Below are 11,860 nucleotides of genomic sequence, written 5' to 3'. Positions count from 1 at the left end.
CTGGAGGCATTCTGGAAGTGGGGCAACAAGACATTAAGAGTGGGAGTGGAACACCCATAGCAGCTGTGTGGGGAACAGTCCCAGGGCCTGCATGCTCAGCTATGGTCCATGGGGTACAGGACCAGGTACCAGGGTATGCTCCCATGAGGTGGAAGGCATGAGCTCAGATTCCAGGTCCTGGCTCTCAATTTCCATGGTGTCAAAGCTTTCCCCCAACTCATGCATGCCATGATCCTTGCTCCCAAACATGCCTAAAACGTCAAGGGCAATCAGGTCCAGCTGCAGGTGCAGCTTGGCTCTCACATCCTGTGATGATGCAAGGACCAGAACCAAGAAGGTGGAACCCTTGTGAGCCAGCTCCAGCAATTGTGCTCTTGCCTTATTTTTTTTAATAATATGAGTTTCAACTAAAATTTCAGACCTAAAGCACAGACACAACAGTTTTAACACAGCTAAAAACAAGAAATAGAAAAAAACAGGGGGGAAAGCTGCTTATTGTAAACTGATATATCCAGGTACAGAATCACAGGTTGGAAAAAAACATCACCCAGAAATAGTTTAGGTATAAATTTACCCTACTTTGGAGCAGGGGGATAGAAAATGTGACCACTGCCACCCCTCTTTCTATGACCATCACGGGAACAGGAACTTATGTCCAGAAAAAAGGGTCAGGTCAAGCTAACAGTGAACTCTGCAGAGTAAATGATATACTGTCTTTGTAAGGGTGTTTTTAGCTCCGCCTGGAGTCACATCACCTCCCCGCTGTAACAGTAGTTGCTCATTATAATAAATCACCTGCCACGCCTTTTATGTTATGGGAGATAATGCTTAGCCACTACTGGGAGGCAACAGAGAATGGTTAGAGACTCAGACCTTCTGCAGCTCTTCACAGGGCTCCACCATCCCCATCCCCTGCCCTCACCACACCTAATGTTCTGGGCAATGTTGACTGCCGCTAAGGTTTGTTATTAGCTTGACCCGAAGGCTCATATCTACAGCCCGGGTCTAAGTGCCTGCTTGCCCTGTTTTGCCCTGCATGGGTCCCAAGACAGGTCCCTCTTCCTCAGGTTCCCTCCTTGTCACCTTCTTGTGGCCAGGGTCCTCTCTCTCTTCTCCTCTCCCCTCTGGAAGAGTAAAGGTCCACTTTGCTTTCCTCTTCTTCTAGGTCCCCGGAGCGGTTCTCTTCACCCCCAGGATTCAGACTCACCGGTCGCTCAGACTTCTTCGCTGACTCTTGCTCCCAGCCAGACCTTGCCTGGTAAGTAAGGCTGGAGCTTACCCTGGGGTCTTCTGTAAGAGCTCCCTTACCTGCTTGCTCTCTCTTCTCCTCTCCTTCTTCCTTCTCCCTTGCTTCTTCTGCCTCCCTCAGCATCCTTTAAATCTCTCTCCTTTCAGCTGGGTCCCACATGGCAGTTCTCTAATGGCTGCCTACCCAACTCATCTGTTCCCCCTTTGCTTGACAGTGTGGTTCTTCTTTTTTTCTCTTTGTTCTTTTCCTGCGACAGTCTCTTCTTTCTCTGGTTGATTTCCAGTGCCTGGGTTTGCTGCGGCAGGCTTTGATCTGCCACGGCCCCAGCCAGCATCTCCATTCACCCAGATTGCATCAGGGTTTGCCGCGGCTCCTCTAGTTCCCCAAGGTAAATTTCCCTCTCCTACTTCTCCCTGGTTCTGCTCGTGGCAGGGTGCTTCGTGCACCCTGTCACAGTCTTAAATCCTAACCAGCTAGTGCAAACTCAGTGCTACTGCACAAGATGTAAGTCAGGGCACAAATTGGCCCTTCAGCTCTTAGATTTCCCCAAGCTTTCCCAACAGCTTGCTGAGCATAATTTGTACTTGTTTATTTAAAGCAACGTTGAATAATACAGTATGAAGACTGGTGTGAACAATAACTCTTATACAATTTATCACATAGAGAAGAGCTACTAATCTTTTTAGGAAACAAAGTATTCAACATTATTTAATGCTAGTATTTATGCATCAGAAAGCATTCTAAGCACAAACCTGTCCTCTTCCCCCTGTATACACACACATTTGTGATTATCTTAGCTATATCTGTAGCATGCCACATGTTCAGACTGTTTTGGAATCATCATACTATATGTTTAACTTTTATGGAATTTTGTTATTAATGCCACTTTTATAACACAGATAAGCTATATTCACAGTACTAATACTTACCACAAATAATTAGTTATATATTACTACATATACAGTGTTATATGCCAATGATGGTTCAAGACTGTAAATTTAGAAGTACATTATTACAAGGAACAGTAAAAGTGGCAATAATGATAAAAATAAGTTTGGTTGCTTACATGTAGCAGACTCCTCACACTGCATCAGTAAAAAAAATCCTTATGTTTTATGAACAACTGATTTTTTTCTTTTTATTTATAATTATGTTATTTAAAGAAATGCAAAAGAGTGTTACATCAACCTATCACTTAACAACATATAGTCTACCAGAGATGATTATATCAGTAGCACTGCTTTCCTCTGAAGTCTGTTTTTACTCCAAAACACCACTATAAAAGTTGGCATTCTGTGTTTACCCATTTGCTTTTTCTGAATAGTTCCAATAACACTTCTACTTTCAGATCCCAAACTGGATTGAGTTCGGCCCTGAATTCTTTCCTACATCATCAAGGTTAGGGAGAACTAAATGTACCAGTGTGCAAGTGTTCACAGGGCTTAGTTTGCCCTAAAAATGGTATGCCTGATCTAAAATTAGTTGACGTTAGAGGTGAACTGACTTTAGATTGGCAAAAGGTTAACCCAATCTAGCAAGGTTTAACTCAGCATGGTGAAGGCCTGCATGCATTTACAGCACAGTCCAAGCTCTCACCACAGCCTCAGGGCTGTACTGTTCCCCCTCCCACCCCGCCACAATCTGACCAGTCTATTTCCTACCCCAGCCCCTGACCACCCCCCACAAGGACCTGCCAACCCCCCCCCGACCCACCAGCTCCCCTTAGACCTGCCAGCCTCTCTTCCCCCTGACTTCCTGTGCCTCCTCAGCAAACACTTGCATGCATGGGATCCCAACTCAGGTTTAGGCAGCTTACACAAAGTCACCCAAACATGAGCTGTATCCCGAGAATACTTGCTCACACCTCAAGTTAGACATTTACTTATATCTGGGCAGCTCTATAAGACTGATGTACCAACTTTTGCCCTGAGTGAGCTGACACAGGTAAAAATAGAAGAACTAAGAAATAAATTATAAATAAATAAGGAACTTCAAATTGTCCACATTTATAAATTTTGTATATTTTGCATAGTCAGTAGGCCTGTACAAAGCAGCAAGTATTTGCTTCAGATTTGGAATCAGCTGATTTGGAGGGACAATTTTTTGGTTCGGTGATTCAAATCCCTGTCCCAATTTGATCTGGCTGATTCAGATTTGGAGATTTGGCGCCAATTAAGAGATTCAGCCATAGATTATACAGGCAGTCCTCAACAATGCTGGATACAGCTGCCTCCAGCTGGTAAGTCTGTTGTGATGGGCAGAAGTGGGGAGGGAAGTTGTGGGGCAGATCAAAACCCCCACAGCAAGGGAGGGATTGGGGCTGAAGCTGGAACAAGCTGCCAAGCCAGGGTACAGGTCATGGGATTCGGGGAAGGGGGCTCCTGCCACCATGAGCTGCCACGTGCCACCAGTTCAGGAACTGCTCTTCTGGTGGTTCCTCCAGCAGTTCTCGACACCAGTCCAGGAAAGCATGGGAGCAGGTGTGTACCCCCAGATCTGCGTGGGGCGGGCTGAGCTGGGCTGTGCTCTGGATGGGCAGTGGAAGGCACTGGAAGTCGGGGCTATGCCCTCCCACCACTCACCCAGCCACAGTGGGGAGGCACAGGATGGTGCCGCTGCACTGCCTCAGACAAGCAGCATGCAGCAGCAGAAGCTGCTTCAGCCTCCCTGCACCTCCCAGACAAGCTGTGGCTACACCCCAGCTGGGCAAGCAGTGGCAGGGTATGGGGGCAGGTGCAGGTGCATGCACCCAGATCGGGGCAAGGCCAGCAGCAGGGGCCATGGGGAATTTTAGGGTGACTGCAGCGCCCCCATATCCCCTGCTCCACTGCGCTCTGTGAGGCAGGTGGAGCCAGGGCAGTACTCTGCAGGGCAGATGGAGCCAGGGTTGTGCTCCAGGCTCTGGATGGGACTAGCTGCCCAGAGTGGAGCCCTGGCTCCACCCACCCTGCAGAGCACAGCTCAATGGCTAGCCACCCGGAGTGCAGCCCTGGATCCACTCATCCCACAGAGTGCAGCCCCGTGGTGGACAGCTGGGGCTAGCCTCCTGGAGCACAGCCCAGACCAGCCTACCCTGCACAGATACGGGGGCACATGCCTATTCCCAGGCCCTCCCAGACTGACAGCAAGAGCCACCAGATAAGCCACCAAAGGAGCAGCTTCTGGACCAGCGATGCATGGCGGTGTATAGTGATGGGAGCCCTCCTCCCTGAGTCCTGCACCCCCCCCACCCTGGCTGAGCATCTTGTCCCAGCCCCAGCCCCAATCCCTCCCCTGCTGTAGGGGCATCAATCTGCCCCCCACATCCCTTCCCTCCCCTCTCTGCCCACCACAATAAACTTTCCAGCTGGAGGCAGCTGTGTCCAGTGTCATCAAGCACTTCCTGTATAGTGTATGGTTGAATCTCCAAATCAATTTGGAGGCTTCCAATTCAATTCAGACCTTTTAATGGGCCTCCCAATTTGATTCATATTCAGAGATTCAGCCGCCAAATCAAGTCTAATCTCCTCCGAATTGAATCGGCTACCGAACCTCTGCACAGTCATAATAGTCACTCTTCATTTTCTCTGAACATGCATACAAAAACTGAAATGTATGAAATAACACATGCAAGGTATATCAACAGTATTGACTGAAGTGCATATCACAAATTATAAGGAGCTCCACTCCTGCTCAAATTCAGAAGATTTCTGTGGGAACTCTTGCAAACTTACACCCAAGCTGAAGGTCTATTTCTGACAAAGGATCTCAATATAGTATTTACCAAGCTAGCTGAATCTTCCATTTGAACCTCTGATGGAATGCTCCCAAAAAATGTCTATTAACATTCTATTTGGTTAGGTAATAAGAAGCAAAGTCAGATAATGACAGATGCTTAGTGGTGATCTCACATTTACCATATTCTATATGAATAAAGTGGATCTGCGTAGTCACCAACATTTTTTTTAGAATGGCTTTCACCTCCATTTATACTAAATAATCTGACCTCTTTAAGGTCTCATAGACCACCTGGGAACACCAGATTATATAGGGTTTGTCACCAAGTGGGCCCTTGGCTATTGTTTACATGGATCTGTGAAGCTTAGAATTTTGTGACACATAACGAGAAAGTAAAGGACTTGGCATTTACAACATTAAGGATATCCAAGCACATACAACTGTATTTAAACTTATTATGAATTAGCTGCAGTATCTGTGTCATCAGCATTAAGAGCACTCTCAGCTAGATCTAAGACAGTCTTGCTGGCTTGCTTAAGAATTGTTCCATTAGGTGAAATATAAAAATCTCTATTCTATTTATAGTTTCAGATAGTGGAACTTCCCTCCCCTCACACTTTTAAAAACAATGAGTATATACTGAAAAGAATGTTATGTGAGCAACAGCCCCAGTTTGGTAAGAAATAGCAACAGCACATCAAGAACAGGGAAAGCAGAAATGTGATAGTGATTCACAAAATGCACAAAACTGTTTTCACAGTCCCTACTAAGATTATCTCAAGCTGCACTGTGAAAACTGAAAGATGATGTTCAGAGCTTCTGGGAAGATTGCCACAAGAAGGTCTTAAAACACCAAGAGAGGCTGAAAACTCCACTAGGAACTAGACAACCCTCCAAACCACCACAAAATAAACAAGAAATATCAACTTTTGGGTGATTCTACAGAACCCAGTAATTTCACCTGCCCTTTGAAGATAGGCAGGAAATCTGAAATACACACCAGCATTTTTTTCTGTTTTATTTTGTTTTGCTTTGCTTTTTAATTACTACCCACCATCCCTCAGTTCAACAGCAAGAATCAGCCTGAAGGAAGTTCTTCCATCACCTTCCATCCTGTGCCAGCTTCATGGCATCATTGTATTTTTGTCCCACGTCACTGTTCATCATATCTACTGAAAGCATACTTGGCTTCCTCTTTTTTACTCCTTGCACTACAATTAGCATTCACCGGCGTTGTCCTCTTTTCAGGACTGTAATAAAATTGTGACACCCCCTGGTAGCCGTGTGGTTCCTGCCCAGTTTGATCTCTAAGACACTCTCCCTTAATTCCTCACCTGCCACACCTTGTCCCCATTAAGAGACTGAAAAAGACAGGCTGCCCACAGGTCTTATAGCAAGCCCTAGTCAACTCCCACCAGAGGATCCCCTCTCTCCGATTGGTTACACAAATCTCTCCCATTAAGTGGGTCTTCCTAGCCCACATGTGACCCAAGATACACATCAGCTTATGGGCTAATCACAGCCTCCATACCTTTCCTACAGCTATGTCCAGGTCTCACAGATGTCACACAGTCAGTGGGACATTTATCTCCAAAGCCACCAGGCCACCTCTGGCCTTTACTCCTTTGTTGGGGCTTTGGTCTTCCCAGCTTCCATCCCTCCACTCTAGCCGATCCCTTAGCCAACGCACACTGTTCCAGACCTGGGCTCCAGCCCCTCATCTTGTCCTTGGGGGCCTTTATCTTTGCCCCTCTCAGGCTTCAGACCTTCTGGCCCCAGGTTCTGCCCTCTCTGGGCTCTATCTGCCCTTCTTGGGCTCTGAGCCCTCTGGCCACAAGCCCTGGCTTCCTCTGGGCTATCTCTGCCCCTTCTTGGGCTCCCTGTCCTTCTTGGGCTCTGGGCCCTCTGGCCCCCAAGATTTTCCCTCTCTGGGCTCATCTCTACCCCTTCTCAGCCTCTGGGCTCCCTGACTCCTGTCTGTGCTTCGCCTGATCCCAGCAGGGCTCAAGGCAAACACATGCCACTTGGGCACTAATGGGACCTCCAAGTCACTCATTTCTAGTCCCACCCAAACCACCAGTCAAAAACTCAAAGGGAAAAAGCACCCAGGCTGTAACAAACTTAACCTGCTCCAGGTGTAGCAAATGACAACAATAGCTCACTGTCCTGCAGAAAGACTTCCCCTTACCCTGGGAAGACATAGGGCACCAGTACTCTGGTGGCAGTCCTTAGAGCAGCCCTGAAGTCAGCCAGTATCCCCCTGCAATCTTCCTGGCCAGAAGTTCTTCATCCAGTGGCTTACAGGGCTAAACTCCCCAACTTGGTTCAGTCCCAGGCTTATATGTTACTCAAGCCCTGCCCACATTCAGTCAGGTGACCTATCAGCTGACCTGACGGCAGGGCTGTTTATTAACCCCAGCCTTGCCAGCTGCTTTTGTCTGGTTCATAAAAACTCTTCCTTAAAGAACCCATTCCCCTTTTCCCTAACAGGGTAAGGGTTCTCTGTTACATGGACCCTCTCAACATTTTTTTTTCCTTTCCAAGCTTTTCAGACTTCTTAAATGTAGTAGAAGTGAATCCTGTCTTTTTTTCATCTTTGAAATTCCCTTTCTTTTACAAATTGTACTCAAACATTTTATAGTAGTACATTTTCTAAACTATTTTATATTAGTACTCAAACACAACTTTTCTCTCTTGTAAAAGTTTCCCCCTTCCCCAGCCCCAGTTACTTCAGTCTTTGTTTCTTGATCTTTTCTTCTAATTATCAGCATGCATCTTCTCCATGCCAATCACTGGTCCAAATTTTCTGTTTTCCTAGACTACCTTGTCATCAGTATATTCCCTCTTGGTCAGTATTAGGTGGTCAATATCATCTGTAAATCTAAGGTTATTCACTGTCTTCTACATAATATGACTCTTCCTATTTCATCTCTCAGTGCTACTGCTGTTACTTCTTCCAGTAATGAGCTGAACCCAATCTGGCAATAACATGTATCCTTGTCTTACCCTTATGGTCACCATAACCATTCCATCAGCTTTTTGCCTACTTTCATTGTACTTATCGACTTGCTGTAGATGTTTTCTATCAGGTTGATTAATTTCTCAGTGATGCCATACATTCTCAAAACTTGCCATATCACTTTCTTCCAGATGCTATCAAAAGCCTGTTTGAAGTCTATGAAATTATTGTAGCAGGTTCAGTATTCTATATACATCCCTGAGATTTGTCTTATCACAAATAGCTGATCTATTGTATTTCCTCCTGGTCTAAATCCAGCGTATTCTCTGCAAGTGCCACTACCATCTATCTCTTCATTTTCTCCCACAATGTCTTCGTGAACTATTTTCCTTGGCCCACTCAATAAGCTAATTCCTCTGTAGTCCTTGTAGATGTTCATCTCTTTTCTTATAGATTTGGACTATTAACACTTTCCTCTATTCACTTAGTACTTGAGCTTGTTTGTAAAACTTGTTGAGTAGCTAGTACATAGCTTTTACTGTATGTTCCTTGCCTGTTTGCAGCTACTCTAAGGTTATATTGTCATTTCCTGGCAACTTCTTCTTTTTCAAATTTTCTATAAAGATCTTTACTTGTAAGGATTTCATCATCTCCTTTCCCACATTTCTATTGGGAAGCTTCTCGACTATGTTCTGCACATTGTATGTCTCCTCAAAATATTTTATTGCTTATTCCTTGCTTGCTTGTCCTCAATTATTTGCCCACGCTTGTCTTTCTACACTGACATCTTCAACTCAAATGTCTCATTTAATTCTCTTATCTTGCAGTACAATCTTTGTGTCACATTTCTCTTTGTGTATTCTTCTGCTTCTTTACATTGTTCACTTATCCAGTTGTTTCTGTCTCTTCCTTTTCTGTTTATTTTCTCTCTGGTCCACCTATTGTACTCAGCTCTTACATTTGAGTCTCCCTTTTTTATTCTCCTTCAGCCTCCTAGCTTATCAACTGCAGCAGTTCATCCATTATCCATCTTGGTTTCTTCATTTTGGCCATGTAGTCCAACACCTTGACCGCTATTCTGATAATCCCATTTTTTACACTGTTCTGTGTCTCTTCAGTGTTCATTTCATCCATCAGCGGAGATACAATGTTTTCCTGCAAAGCTATGCTGTCTGATTTTTTAATTTGTCCACTTAGTACCAAGATCTAAGTTCTGTGTTTTGATCATTCTCTGCATCAATCTCATTGATGCTAATAATAACTCATAATCTGTTCCAATACTGGCCATGAAGAATCTACACAATAATATACCGGATTTCCACAAATGATTCACAAGTAAAAAATCTATCGTGTCCTTTGCTCACATATCAGGTTACAGTCAAATCCATCGCCTCCATGGCTTTCTTGTTGAACTAATGTTTGTTAACCCCAAGGTTGTTGCTGTGCAGAAATTTGTTAGCCTCTCTCATCTTTCATTTTCTTCACTGTTTCTGAATTGAGATATTACTCCAGCCAATTCAACGCTCCTTTCACATTAATAAGTATTGTTGGTGAAACCAGATTTGTCTGGGAATTCCTTGTATTGCTTCTGTAAATTATAAAATTCATCAGCTTTTTTTTACCTTGGGTGCTGATAAGGTCAGTGCAGATACCTGTACTTCTGTAAATGGATCAGATTTCATTCTGAATGTTGTGTTCAGCATACACTGAGATATGAGGTTAAATTCCTTAAGAGCCTTCCTTGCCTTCAGGCTTAGGACCAGTGCCATTCCAGTGTCTGCTGTCTCCTCATCACAGTGCCAATATCCTTTGTTCATTGTGGCAGAATTCTTCTTTGCCTTCCTCTCGCATTTCGTACAAACTGATAATCTTCCACTCAGATCTTTTCACTCGTGTACATCACTATCCATGAATAAAGCCTATATTCTGCATTCCTATAAATGCCTGGGTTCATTGCTTAACTCATATAATTCCTTTGGCACTCACTCCATATACCTGTACAGCTCCAAGAGAGATCATAAACCCAGACCCACAGACCAACACACAGAATGGGGGTTGGTATTTGTTTATAAGTTACTTCTTGATTATGGAAATTAGTTGGTTAATTGTGCCTATGCCTTACCACATTCAAAATAATTAATTGTGAGCCGAGAGTCTGTGTATGGACACTTTATATTGCTCTAAATATAAAGAAAAATAAACATATCACAAATGGGCATAGGCATTGTCCTGAAGACACTTACCAACTGCAAAAACAGAGGCATGTTACAATGGCTCAAAAAGAATATAGGCACAAAAAGCAAATCTATAGCCAGAAAAGATACTTCTTTATGTACTGCTCACATCTTAGAATTACTGTGACTGATTTTAGCAGTAGCTGTCAAAAAGGTTAAAACTTACAAAGCACTTTGAGATCACAAAGTTTCAACTTGAAGATTTTAATAGAAAAAGTAAATGGCTGAACTCCCTACTCAGTCCCAAGTTTCAGTGAAAATCTGAAAGTATTCAGCTTTATTCCATTTGGATAAGAATGACAAAAGTAGATGTGAGGGCTCCAAACTCAGATTACAGGGATCACTTCAGACTGCTAAGCAACAAGATAGACATTCATGCCAAAAGCCTGGTGATAGACTGATATGAGAGCATTCGGAGAGGTCACAGTCTCTCACTATCTCTGCTGGAATGGCAATGAGACTATAGCAGGACGACTGAGAAAAAAGTGCAGATTAATAGCACTCTTCTCAGTGGCATCAGGTACATAAATGATGAGGTTTTCATTTTTTGTGTACAAAACGTGGTTATAGCAGGATTCTGTACAATAAGTAATTCCAATATAATAAGTGTCCTTTGTTTGAACATACAAAGCATCAAGGTCAGGACAACAGGAAAGTATAACATCAAGCAACACATTTTGAGGGGATGACTCTGGAGCAGCTGGTTAGCTTCCATGATGAATGAGAATTACAGCAGTTTTCAAGAGACCAACAGAAGGCTGGCAGGGTCCTAATCAGCTATAACATCAGTAGTAAAGATCTAAGGAGACTAGAGCATTTCCAAAACTACAAACTTATCTGGGCTTTAGTTTCAATAATTAAAGCTGTGACAGCTGGACAGTGTGGGTACATGACTGGAATTGGTTGGAGTTTTTGACATATGGTGCTATTGGAATCCTGTCTGTCATGACGAGAGCATAAAACTACCCCCAACAACTGGGGGCTGCAGTGCATATCATCCTGTCTCAAAGTAAAACAGCAAGGAGAGCACTTTTGCAGGTTCTCAGCATTGCATCAATGAAAAGAGCTATAGGGTCAGAGGGACACTTAGATACTAAAGAAAGCACACTGCCCTACCTGGTACTCCTTCTGAATAAAATCTATTAACTTTCTAACTGTTCAGGTAGCTGACCACTATCCCCCCAAAAGTGTCCTCCTGGCGTTGATGTTCTGGCAAACTGGAGCAACACAAGCAACTCCTAGAGTGCTACCTGTGGGATCATATCTGTGCTACTCTCTGGAACTTTTCTGAAAAATCTTGTTTTGCCCTGCACAGTTTATAACAATTAAAAGTTGTACAAACCAAGACACAGGGTCAAAAGCACCCTGACCTAAGCAGATGTCAGGCACCAAAAAAACAATGGTGTGGTGCCTGCTTACCCCAGTACTGAATTTATTTCACTTCTCTGATTACATATGTGTTAATCTATATATTAGTGTATATAAAATAGTATACATATATAATATGGATCTAAATATACAGATATTAAAGTATTTACTTATCTTTTCAACAGCAGACTGGAATTGGAAACCAATTACTGAACATTTGCTTTAACACCTTGTTGTATATGTATATTTTTTTACTCTCTAGTACAAAAGAAATCCAGTGAATTATGGAAAATGTTATGATATAGATATGTTTATATTACATGCATATGTGTA

At 43.5% G+C, this 11,860-nt stretch overlaps 2 long non-coding RNA genes across 2 annotated transcripts in view; one reads left to right on the top strand and one right to left on the bottom strand.

Annotated features, from left to right (window-relative positions):
- The window catches only part of LOC109289546, a 14,569-nt gene extending 9,075 nt beyond the window's left edge, over positions 1 to 5,494 (top strand). Inside the window, exons 2-3 of the long non-coding RNA XR_002095398.1 lie at positions 3,730 to 3,733; positions 5,483 to 5,494. This is a non-coding gene — a long non-coding RNA (uncharacterized LOC109289546). The remainder of the gene's footprint in view (positions 1 to 3,729; positions 3,734 to 5,482) is intronic.
- The window catches only part of LOC109289547, a 205,722-nt gene that overhangs the window by 128,251 nt on the left and 65,611 nt on the right, over positions 1 to 11,860 (bottom strand). The window lies entirely within an intron of this gene.

Source organism: Gavialis gangeticus, unplaced genomic scaffold, assembly GCF_001723915.1.
Source record: "Gavialis gangeticus isolate Ggan-Ray unplaced genomic scaffold, GavGan_comp1, whole genome shotgun sequence".
NCBI classification, from domain to species: Eukaryota; Metazoa; Chordata; order Crocodylia; family Gavialidae; genus Gavialis; species Gavialis gangeticus.
The sequence above is the reverse complement of the archived record's forward strand: the minus strand, read 5'-3'. Positions and strand labels throughout refer to the sequence as shown.